This window comes from Paroedura picta, chromosome 5 (genome assembly GCF_049243985.1).
Source record: "Paroedura picta isolate Pp20150507F chromosome 5, Ppicta_v3.0, whole genome shotgun sequence".
NCBI lineage: Eukaryota > Metazoa > Chordata > Lepidosauria > Squamata > Gekkonidae > Paroedura > Paroedura picta.
This window is the reverse complement of record NC_135373.1, coordinates 50,005,598-50,017,875: the sequence shown is the minus strand read 5'-3', so window position 1 is coordinate 50,017,875 and position 12,278 is coordinate 50,005,598. Positions and strand designations below refer to the sequence as shown.

General features: G+C 42.2%; 1 protein-coding gene across 3 annotated transcripts in view; it reads left to right on the top strand.

Moving 5' to 3' along the window:
• The window catches only part of SEMA3E (semaphorin 3E), a 136,702-nt gene that overhangs the window by 20,093 nt on the left and 104,331 nt on the right, over positions 1-12,278 (top strand). The window contains exon 1 of one of the 3 annotated variants that reach the window (XM_077337857.1): positions 935-952. The exons of the other annotated variants lie outside the window; for them this stretch is intronic. The gene's annotated coding sequence lies outside the window, so the exon portion shown is untranslated. Of the gene's footprint in view, positions 1-934; positions 953-12,278 lie in introns of those variants that run through there. 3 annotated transcript variants of the gene reach the window in all.

Genomic DNA, 12,278 nt, shown 5'->3' with positions numbered 1-12,278 from the left:
GTAAATGCGCTTCCTGTTCCCGCCCCCTACTTCCCAGCCACAGGACCTCCGTCTTGGAGGGGTTGAGTTTCAGGCGACTCTGCTCAAACGGTAGTTGGCAGGGTCCTGCGGGTCCAGCGTTGATTTTTTCAGGAGAGGGCGAACCACTGCCTCCTTCAGCCGCTCGGGGAATTCCCCGGAACTCAGGGAAAGGTTGATAATATCCCTGAGTTGGCCTCCTATCCCCTCTCCGCTCCCCTTGAGAAGCCAAGAGGGACAGGGATCAAGGGGGCAGGTGGTCGCCCTGACCGACCCCAGCAACTTGTCCACTTCGGAAGAAGAGAGCCGTCTTACAGGAGTCATTGGAATAGTTCAGGAACAAGCCCGTGATACCATAACTCTCAGGAAAACCTCACTTGGCCAGACCCCCCCCCCATCAGCTAGACATTGGAAACAAGGCAGGTATCTCCTGTGTCTGCAGCCCCTCCCCAAATCTCCAAAGGCAGGTTTTGAAGAACAGAAAACAGACATCTCCAGAATTTTGACAGGGGCTCCTGAAAGTTGCTCCACAACATCTTGGTAGATAGGGCACTCCCACCCTACCAGACTAGTAGAAATCAGAATTTGTCCATTTAAAGTGATTAGTGATGTCATCCATGGCAGAGCCAGACATCCAACAGCACAGTGTAGAAGGAAGAACAGGTAGGAGCTGCAAGACAGAAGGCACAGTGCCAGATTGGCAGCACAACACAGACTCCACATTAGCCAGGAGAATGAGTGGTTGAAGGAAGAGGGTTGAAGTGGCTAACAGGTATTTAGCCTGATGTATAATAGCAGCAAATAAGGGAGTGGCTGTGTGGAAGTCATGTTCTTGTTAGTTTCTGATTTTGCCATTTGTATTACTGTTTGGCTCCCTGGACTCTGGCCTGTGCTCCGGAACTCTGCTTTAGGATGTCCCTTTGGACTTGAAGCTGTAAGCGTAATTTAACTGATTTCTGACTTTTGGAGTGGGACTTTGACTACTCTCCTAACTTCTGCCTGCCCTGATGTTGGACTGTGTTCTGACCATGCTTCTGACATCTGCCTACCCTGACCCTAGATTGTGTTTTTGACCTTGGATTGGGGCTAACTGGTGCTGTGTTTACTTAGTCACTCAGGACAGAGTGATGAGAATGATCATGGGCCTGGAGATCAAGCCCTATGTGGAAAGGCTGAGGAACTTGGGAATATTCAGACAGGGAAGAAGCAATTGAGGGGAGACATAATTGCTCTCTTTCAGTGTTTGAAAGGTTGTCATTTAGAAGAGGGCTGTTCTTGTTGGCAGCAGAGGTTAGGACTTGCACTAAGGTTTATTTTATGAGTTCAAAGGTATTGGCTAGATACTAGGGAATTTTTTAAATTGTAAAAATAGTTGAGTAGTAGAACTGGCTGCCTAGAAATGTTGTGAGCTCCCCTTCATTGGCAGTCTTCAAGCAGGAGGCAGACTTAAAATCTGCATTCCATATAGTTCTTCAGGATAGAATTTGGGAGAGACTCTGCAGGACAAATATACCCCTTAGTTTACATTTTGGATTAGTTGTTGTTAATATTGATTAGAGTCTGATATGGTGTAAATGACTGTTTATCTGCTCCCATAGAGATCCAGAGGGGTGTAAGACAAGGTTGTGTCCTTGCTCCTACTTGTTTAATCTTTACATTAATGATTTTTCCTCTAGACTTAATGTGCTGTTTTTGTACCCCCCACAACTAGGGACTCATTTGATCCTGGTCATGTTATATACAGAGTATGTGGCTTTGAAATCAATAACCAGGGTGGCACTGCATTGATCAACTGAGATCTTTATTCAGTATCATGCTGATGAACATCTGGCAATTAATTCTTTTTTAAATCCAAGGTTTTAGTTTTTGCTAGATCTTGTAAACTGAAATTATTATGCTGGAAAATCTCAGGTCAGATTATGGAAAAAGTCCAATTTTATAAATATCTGGGAGTTACATTCCAGTGCTAACTCTCTTGGGCTCTGCGTGCTAAAGAGAAATCTATGAAAGCCAATAATACAGTGGTAATTTTCAGGAATTTATTTAACCACAGGTGATCAATTCGTTGCTGCAGCTTTGGATGCTTTTTGGGCAAAAATAACCTCCCTGTTTTTGCATGCTATTCTGGAGTAGCCTGGTAGCCTGGGTACATGCCCAGATACAATCCAGACAAACTTCCTTAGATCTGTTTTAGCATGTCTTAAAATATATCGCCTCATCTTCCTTGCTAATGGAAACTGGACAGAAGTCAATTTCTCTTGTAGCTGGGCTAATGGTTATTAAATATTGATTTGCAATTAATCTAGAGAGCAAGGGATCACTAGTTTCACTGTCAGTATTAGATTCCTTTAAATCTGGATGGGTTCACCTCCTCATAGATAAACAGAACTCATTTGGTTTGGATTGTGGCTCTTCTGGCCTTATGGGATGCTGGTGCTTATAGTTAGGTTAGCAGCCACCTAGTGGTGGAAGAATTGGCACCATGTTCAAGAAGGGAAGCAGTGCATATGATTGCTTATGCAGCTTGGATATTCATATTTTGATCAATACCAGCTACTATATTATATTTATAATAGTAAAGTACTATGCTGTTGGAGATTTTTTTTCTTGCAAGAATGAATTTACTTCCACTTGGTGTCTGACATGAACAGTTTGCAGGCAAAGTAAGGGGGTGTAGTGATTTGTTTGTTTATTTGTTTATTTGGATTTTTATACCGTCCATTCTTTACAGCTCTGATAGGTCTTCAGGAGAAACTATTGCACATTTTTTCCTTTTCTGTGTATGTGGATCTGAGAAGAAAATCTACAGATTGTCATCTGAACAAGAGTCTGCCTAACATTTAATGACTCTGTTACCAGACCAGGATTTTGGTATAACATTAGATGTAATTGCTGCAATTCAAACATCCTTTGTTTTTAATAAATATTGAACAGCAATATATATATTGTTTGTTTGTTTTGATTGAACAGCCTATTGGTTTTAAGACATGGGAAACAAAAGATTCTGGGACTGCCTGCAGTTTTACTTGCTTTTTGGATAGCTTTCCCAGAAGAGAAAGCCTTTTGTGTGTGTTAGAGCACTTGAGCCAGCACAAGTATTCTCTTTGGTTTATAGGTTGGGATGCCATCCTCAAGGCAGGACCTGGGGGTATCCCAGAATTACAGCTCATCTCCAGACTACAAAGATCAGTTCCCCTGGAGAAAATAGATGCTTTGGAGCAGGCTTTCTCAGCCAGGGTTTTGTGAAAGCCTGGGGTGTCTTGACAGCCCAGGAAGGGTTTCCCAAATGGGGGGAGTTAATTTTTAAATTGTTAAACATTTATTGGGTGATATGACGATATATGGTTGTTGACCCCCTTCCTCCCAAAATGGCTAATGATGGGCCTGGAGGGGGGAAGGGGAGGGGCCTCAGGTGGACATGTACCCAGCTATGCTTCCTAACCATATTCTGCACCATTGCACCACTTCTGTGGTTTCTTGAAGCCTGTAGAACATTTCAGGGGGTTCTCAATGGTAAAAAAGTTGAGAAAGGCTGCTTTGGAGGGTGGACTCTATGGCATTGGAGCCCACTGTGGTCTCTGTCATCCCCAGGCTCCATCCCCAAATCTCCAGGCATTTCCAACCTGAATCTGGTTACCTGACCCATCCAATCCCAGATGGGGGCTGTGGGGGAACATGGCAACCTTATTTATAGGCTATTCTGTTGACCTGATATTCACTTCCTGAAGTTTGCTCTGCTACACTCCTGTGCTGGATGTGGAAAGAGAGAGACTCTTTTTGTCTGTAACAAATCCGAATTCAGCAGACCATGAATTATTGACCGTCAGGACTGTGAACAAGCTGAAGTGTCAGATAGCTGGAAATTTCAATCTACATCAGGAAATACGGTTCATTCACTGAATAATGTATTTGTTAAGAACTGTTTGCTCAGCATCATAATAAACTCTCTTCATCTTGGCTGAAGCATATGATATCTGGTTCTGCGCCAGTATTCTGAGAAGTTGTGGGAATAGATGGTTCTCTGTGGACCTACGGACTCCTGCAAAGCACCAGCTGTTGAGGAAAAGAAATTTCACAGTAAATGTGTGAGCCTTAAGAAATTGCATTGCTCACATTTTTAGACATTTCATCAGCATGCAAACTGTAGGATTTCCAAGCTGTAGGGTAGTATGAGCACAGTATCTGAGCTTTGCCATGTTATAATTGTTTTGCCAGTTTCCAGATTCCCTGCAAAATGAATATTTACTAATAGATTTAGAAGGGACTTAAATAAAACTCTTTCATATGGAAATGATTATATTTGGCAAATGGCTACTGTGGCAGTTCTGCAAGCCAGTGAACTAATATTTGGATGAGAGGTTCATAGAATCCCAAGCCGTTCAAAATGATATCTGCTTTGAACATCCTCCTTTGTGGTGCTGAATTTTTTAAAAAAACAAAATATCTAAAGGCCTACCAGCTTCAAATCGTGATGCGATAAATGTTCTGTTAGAAGTCGAACAGCAGACTTTCTGAGCATTCTAAATTTATTATTCCTTGTGACATACACTAGATGTATTTGGTAGGGCCACTAAACTTGAGAAGCAGCCAGCCGTAGATCCATTAGATTGGTTGCTTGCATGATTGAACAAGGAAATACAGGATAGTTATGTCAAGAAATAAAAACAGCTGCTGCTGCTGCTGATGATAATAATAATAAAAGATATCTTTACATATCATTCACCTTCAATATTTACTAGATCATTTACTAGTATTTACACAAGAGCCTCTTGTGGCGCAGAGTGGTAAGGCAGCAGACGTGCAGTCTGAAAGCTCTGCCCATAAGGCTGGGAGTTCAATCCCAGCAGCCGGCTCAAGGTTGACTCAGCCTTCCATCCTTCCGAAGTGGGTGAAATGAGTACCCAGATTGCTGGGGGGGGGAATGGTAATGACTGGGGAAGGCACTGGCAAACCACCCCATATTGAGTCTGCCATGAAAGCGTTGGAGGGTGTCACCCCAAGGGTCAGAAATGACCCGGTGCTTGCACAGGGGATACCTTTACCTTTACCTTTTACATATATGTTTCATGAACACATGGACATCTGCATGGATAACATAGTGCAGAATAATTCAACAGAGCCCCAGTGGCACCTCAGAGCAGGGTTGCCCAATGTGGTGCCCATCACTACCTCCCCTGGTACCACAGAGATTTATAGACAATCAGTGGGACCATTGTAAGGTATAGCTTGTTATTGGCTGTTTGCATTCATATGAAAGTGTTTGCCTCAGCTGCAAGAGTAGTCACAGGCACTGGGGGATTGTTGAGCAGCCATATTTGTGGTGTCATTCTCCCCTCAGGTTTTCCATCTTCTTTACTACTCTCCCGTTCTTCCTGCTTGAGCTTTCCTTTTTTCCCCTTTTTCCTTTCTACATTTTTTTATAAAGTCAGGAAAGAGGCATATCTGGCTCCACTTCCTGCATTCCAGCATAAACATGAGTGAGAGCTCACTTTATCTTATACATACAGGGTACATCTATAAGGTCAATGGATTTCAATTAACGGCTGCAAACAACAGAAGGGTAGGGAGTGGAGAATTCATAAAAAGAGGTAAAATAAGATGCCACCAAAAGAACTCCAAGTGAGTGAGGACCACAAGTAAGTGTGTACAGGCAGTCAAAGGAACCTTCCAACACTTGGGAAGGACCAGTCTAAGACATGCTCTGCTTTGGCAATGAGTTTGTAAGACAGAAGCATTTTCCAGAATGCAGCCGCCTTTTGAGTTTGGATGCCATTTCCATTCCAGTGATCGCACTCTCAGTGCGATCAGTTCACAATAGCTTTTTCCCCTTTTCCTAGTTCCATCTATTCACATTCATATTGTAGATTAACTTCCCAGGGTTTTTTCTGGGTGGAAAAGTTGTGCATGTGCTGAAGTGTTGCAGCATTTCAGCAGCCTCAAGGAGGCTGCTCAATCCCCATTAGAGTACTGCAACTGACAGTTGTTTCTAGAGTACATGTTTCACCCCTTATTGGTTGCCTGTCTTCCCATCTTTGGACAGTTCCTCTGCTTGGCTTCTCCCTGAATTCCTTTACTTCACATACACAGCTCCAGAGGCATACTCAGTGGATCATTTTTAAATGGCTACATCCTCTATACAATAACTTTGTTCAGGTCAGGCCCCAATGAATTTGGTAGGGCCTATGCTCGAGTAAGCATGCATGGAGAGGGGTGCTTCCAGGATGAGCCTGCCCCATTCTCCAACACTGGTGACTTTTCATGGGGGAGAGGATCCATGAAAGCCCCTTCCTCATTTTCCTCTGCCAAACCACCAACTTTGCATGGAGCGGTGGGTGGATCGCCCAAGAGAAGCTCTATGTTTATGCACACAAGCACCCACCCCTCTGGACAGGCCTTTGGCCAAACAGTATATTTTCATGCTTCCATGAGGGCCAAGGGCTTTGGGCCTTTGGCATGAGATAGTCCCACGGAACCCCTTGCAATCTGCAGCAGCCAGTACTTGCATAAGTCCGATCAGGCTGCGGAGAAAATAAATGGGTGATGAATGACTGCTGGTGTCGAGCCTCTCAATGGGTGATGCCCTCTAGCGTTTTCATGGCAGACTCAATACGGGGTGGTTTGCCAGTGCCTTCCCCAGTCATGACCGTTTACCCCCCAGCAAGCTGGGTACTCATTTTACCGACCTCAGAAGGATGGAAGGCTGAATCGACCTTGAGCCGGCTGCTGGGATTGAAGTCCCAGCCTCATGGGCAGAGCTTCAGACAGCATATCTGCTGCCTTACCTCTCTGCGCCACAAGACGCTCTTGTGGCGCCACAAGAGGCTTTTAATGTTTACTTTTTATCAAATCATTTTATATTGTTACCTGGCTTGGGTCTTGATATGGCCAAAAGAAGGGCAGCATATAAATATTTAAAATTAATAGTTACTTCAGAAGAACCCCCATTTAATTTAACAGAGATTTTGGAGTCAATTCTTTCCACTGCCATCTTCCCTCTAATATAAAAGCATCTCTTGTGTTTAGGGAAGAACGCTCAGGAGAAATGCCAGCAACCACAGGGATCTCTCAGAGCTCTGCTTTTGGCACATCCCATTTTTAGAGTGAATGTGCAGTCAGCCCTGTAACTGAGCCTTGCCTCTGCATTTGACTCAACTCTGGAGGAAACTTCTATCTTCCCAAGACAGAGTGCTTTTCTTCCTTTTTCAGCAGACTCAGAGCATTAGTTCACTGGGCAGTGAGCAGGCCTTATGGCTCCTTCTGTGACCCTGAGAATCTATTAGCCATGCTTGGGCTAGAGCTGCCAGCTCCAGGCTGTGAAATTCCTGGAAATTCAGGAAGCCAGAACAGGGGAGGGGAGAGACCTCAGTAGGGTATCGGTGTAGAGGGTATCCACCCTCCAAAGCAGCCATTGTCTCCAGGGGAACTGATTTCTGTCGTCAGATCAATTGTAATTCCAAGAGTTCTCCTGGGTTTGCCTGGAGGATGGCAATTTTTGTCTTTCCAAAGAAGAGGCAAGAGGGGAAGAGGAATATGACCAGTCAGGGACTTTCTCTCAGGTGAAGGAATTCTGTGGCTCGCAAAGCCCCAGTGCAATAGCGCACTGTCTGTTCAAAGCCTCCATTCATTTTTATTCAGCATCAGTCCAAAGCAACTAGCGTTGCCAAATGGTTTCAACAAATATACTGAACCATTGCTGCCCAAGCATGTGTGTGAGAGCAGGGAGGTTTATTGACAACATTCTTTATTACATTTTATGCTTTTTTTCCTTTATTAATAAATTACAGATCAGAAATAACAATTTATAGGTAGATAATAAAATACTGTCAATGCCAATAAATCATCATCATTACACATAAAAAGATACAAATACAAGGGTTCATAAATTTACCATACCTGGACTTTTCACAAGACCAGTGAGGTAAATGTGGTGCAAATAAGCAAGTACTTCATCCAAGATTTAGCTAGATAAATATGATCCACATTTTCAACAGTTTGCTAAATTGCTGCTCCAGAGTAGGAGAAGTTACTAAATGGCTGGTGATTTAAAAGGTCTGGAAATTATGGAATAGGGCTGGCTACTGATTGGATTACTCCTGTAGTTTTAGAGAATGATTTATCTGAGATTAGCTACTAGCTGCAGTGTAGTTTTGTTTTGTTTTGTTTAATAATAGATAAGACAAATTCTTTATCAAGAACATCTGAAGTCCATAATGCCCATCATCATATACAGTATCTCTTATTTTCCATAATGCACTATGGGATTTCCAGTCATGGAAAAACACACGAAACTTATGCCGGGCAATTAAAGAAATTTCTTAATATCTGGAAGTGTTGTTTGACCAACTCTCTGACCTTTCAGTGGTAATAAGAGCTAGAAACTTTATTGAAATAAGAGCATTAAGGATATTACATGGGGTGATACTTTTTTGTTGTTGTTCGTTTTGTTTTGCTTCTCCAAGTCTGGAATGACAGCCCTTGGGAACAGAATGAGTGCTTTATCACTGGAATGACAGCTCTCAGAGTAGAGTGAAGGTCTCTGAGTTGGCTGTCTTTCCAGTCCTAAAGAACAAATTCTGTTCCCAGGAGCCATAATTCCATACTTATTCAGAGCTATCCAAAAAGATCTTTGCAGATGTAAGTGTCGCAATATGCAAGATCTGTAGTGTGCATGATTCAACACCATATATGAAGAATATACAACAGGGCATTGGGGGTCATGTGTGATTACCAGGAACTTCCGTTTTTGTTTTTTAAACACCTCCTGATTGGCTCAGTTGAAGACCTCCTGCTGCTTTGAGCAGACTTCCTCTGGTTGCCTTCAGATAAAGAACAACAGTTAATCAAACTGCTAGGACTCTTTCCTTACAAAGTTGTTTCAATTCTCATGAAAGTGATTTATTCATTAAGCATCTGGTGCTGCTCACCTTCGCATATTTAAACTCTGCCAACAAGGTTATGTGCCCAGTGTAAACATTCATGCTATGATATGCAAGACAGATAGTTTGATAGGCAATGAGAGGAAGAAACAGAAAATGGCAGTTTCCCGAAACATTCAGCATAACTATCTACTGGATAGGCTTACTGAAGGCAACTAACTAATTTGGAGGAAGAGAATGAAAAGAGACAGGACTGTGGCCCTCTTGGTCAAGATGCCCAACCTGGAGATGACCAGCAGGCAAGACAAAGGATGTGGGGTTCTGATAACAAGAAGGAAAGAGGAGCTCTGACTAAAGGTTTGACTGACAGGGACATTTTGAGGGTTATTGAAATGCAGACTGTAAATGCAGTTTGGAATCATGACTCGATATTTGCACAAAATTATAATTTGATGAAACACATTAAGAACATGTCCCACTTTACTTGTCTTTATTTTATTTATACATTTTTAACACCCCAAGCCAAAATTACAGATGACCTCACTAGGTGGCTCTGTGTAAATCACCTTTTTTCTTCCTGGCATGCTGCCTTGAAATTAATGAGAATAAAATCCCAGTTATTCTGCCCAGGAATTCTTCATGAGAGTCTGAAGGGGGCAAAATATGATAAGTAGAAAAACCATTGCATGGATTTCTGTTCTCTTTGGCTATTTGAAGCATTTGCACCCCGAGTGAAGATAGTTTTTTACAGTACAAGAGCTTAGAGTGTGTTGTGTGTAGGAAAATCAGTCTCCAAACTGAACACTGCAAAGAGAGACAGAGTGGACTTCCAAGCAAGTACAGATAGAGTTGCCATCTCTGGACTTGGAAACACCTGGAGATTTGGGAGATGAAACCTGAGGAGGGGAAGATTTGGGAAGGGGAAGGATTTCCATGGGATACAATGTCATAGACAGTGGTCATTTTCTCCATGTGAATTGATCTCTGTCATATGGAGATCACTTATAATAGTGGGAGATCTCCATCCACTAACAGCCCTAAATACAGAGACTTTGTAAACCCCTATTTCAGCAACCAGAAGAATCAGTGTTTCAGCATCGTTGGGAATTGTTTCACTGAATGTAACAAAGCTGGATTTGGGTCTCTGATGGATGAGTGCAGCCAGCCTCAGTTTGCTACCTTGGCAGCACTAGCAACATATTTCTCATATATGATGGAAGTAAAAATACTATAGGAATAGTGAGGAAATATGCAATATATTGTGCTTCTTCACTGATTACTACTTGCAATAGTGCCCTCTGTCTTCAACCAGGCAAGTGTTTAAAGAATGTAGTACTTCACATTCTGCAGAATACTAGAGGTTGGTGTGTATGTAACAATTGCTGCTCATTATGGTTTATTTGAGAATACTGGAACTCTGGTATGTAAACTTTTCCTGAAGTATGAGCATACTCATTTCCTGGCATATTAGTTACATCAAAGACTACATTCTTGTTTTTAAATGGATCTGTTCCCAACAATTCATCTCTGCCATGTTCATGGACGTCACCGAGTAGGCCATCTGGGTGTCTTAGACAAGGTTGTTAATTATGTTGTCAAAAATGTTGTCAAATAGACAATTTTCCAAGTGACCAGTGGAGATATAAATTTAAACAGAAGAGGAGTGAGTAGGCAACCTTGCCTCAGCTCTCTGTCGATAGTGAAGTTCTCTGAAATTTGCTCCTCACCACCACTGCAGACTTGGCAGTAATACTAATGTATAGGGTCTTCATTAGCTATAATAGTCTTTTATCAGTGGATAGGCCCACCAGTTTCTCCCATAGCTTGACAAACTGAACTGAATGCTCTCTTAAGATCCATAAAGGCCATGTAAAATGTTACACCAGGACTAGTTTTGTATTTTTCTGATAGAAGAAAGAATATTAAACAATGATCAGTGGTGGAAAAGCTTCTCCTAAAGCCAGTTTCTTCCCAGCCCAGGATCTTATCAGTCCTGAGCCTTCCACTGATTAATCTTTGATGCAGAATGTAACCATATAATTTCTCAATCGATGATAAGAGGCTAATTGGCCAGATGAAGCCTATTGCCCTTTTTTAAAAATGGGATGATTATACAGTGTTTCCAAATAAGACAAGATTTCTCTTGTATGATTAATCTTCGATACACACTTTTCTTGGATGCCTTAGGATGCTTTGGGCTGATCCTGCATTGAGCAGGGGGTTGGACTAGATGGCCTGTATGGCCCCTTCCAACTCTATGATTCTATGATTCGAGAAAACACGTGCTAGAATTATTCTCCAACACAAAGGGTTTAGTTTGAGAAGATCAGTCAGGATCTTCTCTGGGCCCAGGGGCCTTGCTGGATCTCATTTAACAGATCTTATTGCATATAGTTTCTCCAGGACAGGGGTCCAATTAGGGATATCTTCTGGCATTCTGTCCTCCATCTGAGTGTTGGAAGAGTAACCAGGGCAAAACAGCTGTTTAAAATATCTCATCCACATGGGAGTGGATATACATGATGGCAAGTTGGATTCATGGCCATATAGACAGCTTTCCAAAACCATGATAAATCATTCTTAGGAGAGGCAATAAGGAGGTGCCAACCCTTGTACATTTCATTTTTTATCCTGAATTATTTTTTATTTCTCTTTTGGAGGTCCAACAATTCCCATAATGAATATAGGGTACTGTCTCTTTTAAATCCCCTCCGTGCATAGTTTCGCACTCAAAATTGAACCATTTGTTTCTTTCCTGTGATTTGGGCATGTTTATGTGCTTTAATGGGGAAGGGAATCGCAAACCACCCTGTATTGAGTCTGCCAAAAAAACACTAGAGGGCGTCACCCCAAGGATCAGACAGGACTCCGTGCTTGCACAGGGTATACCTTTACCTTTATGTGCTTAAATGGGCAAGCAACAGTAAACTATGCAAGCAGCTTTTCAGAATGTGCAGAGGTAAGCGTAGTAGATCACTGACCTGATTTCCTTCTGGAAGGAAACACAAGTTCTGTTGATTTCGCAGCAGTGAGTCATCTGAGCTGGAGTAGTGCTTATTGTGTTAGACTACGATCTGAGAAACTAAGATTCAGATCCCTACTCTGTTATAGAAACTTGCTGAGCAAACTTGGGCCAGCCACACACAATTAGCTTTGGGTCACCACATGCATATCTTCTGTTTTTGATGTCTACTGACAGTTATCCAATATGTCTACAATTATTTCAAGGTTCTTATAGTCATACCAGTTAATTCCATTTTTATTCTGCATTTAAGGAGCTTGGGTATGTTGAAAGACTAGATTATTTGACTTTGAGAGCTAGTATGGCCAGGAAACAGGCAGAACAACATACTGAAAACTCTGGTCTATGTAATGAATATAAAT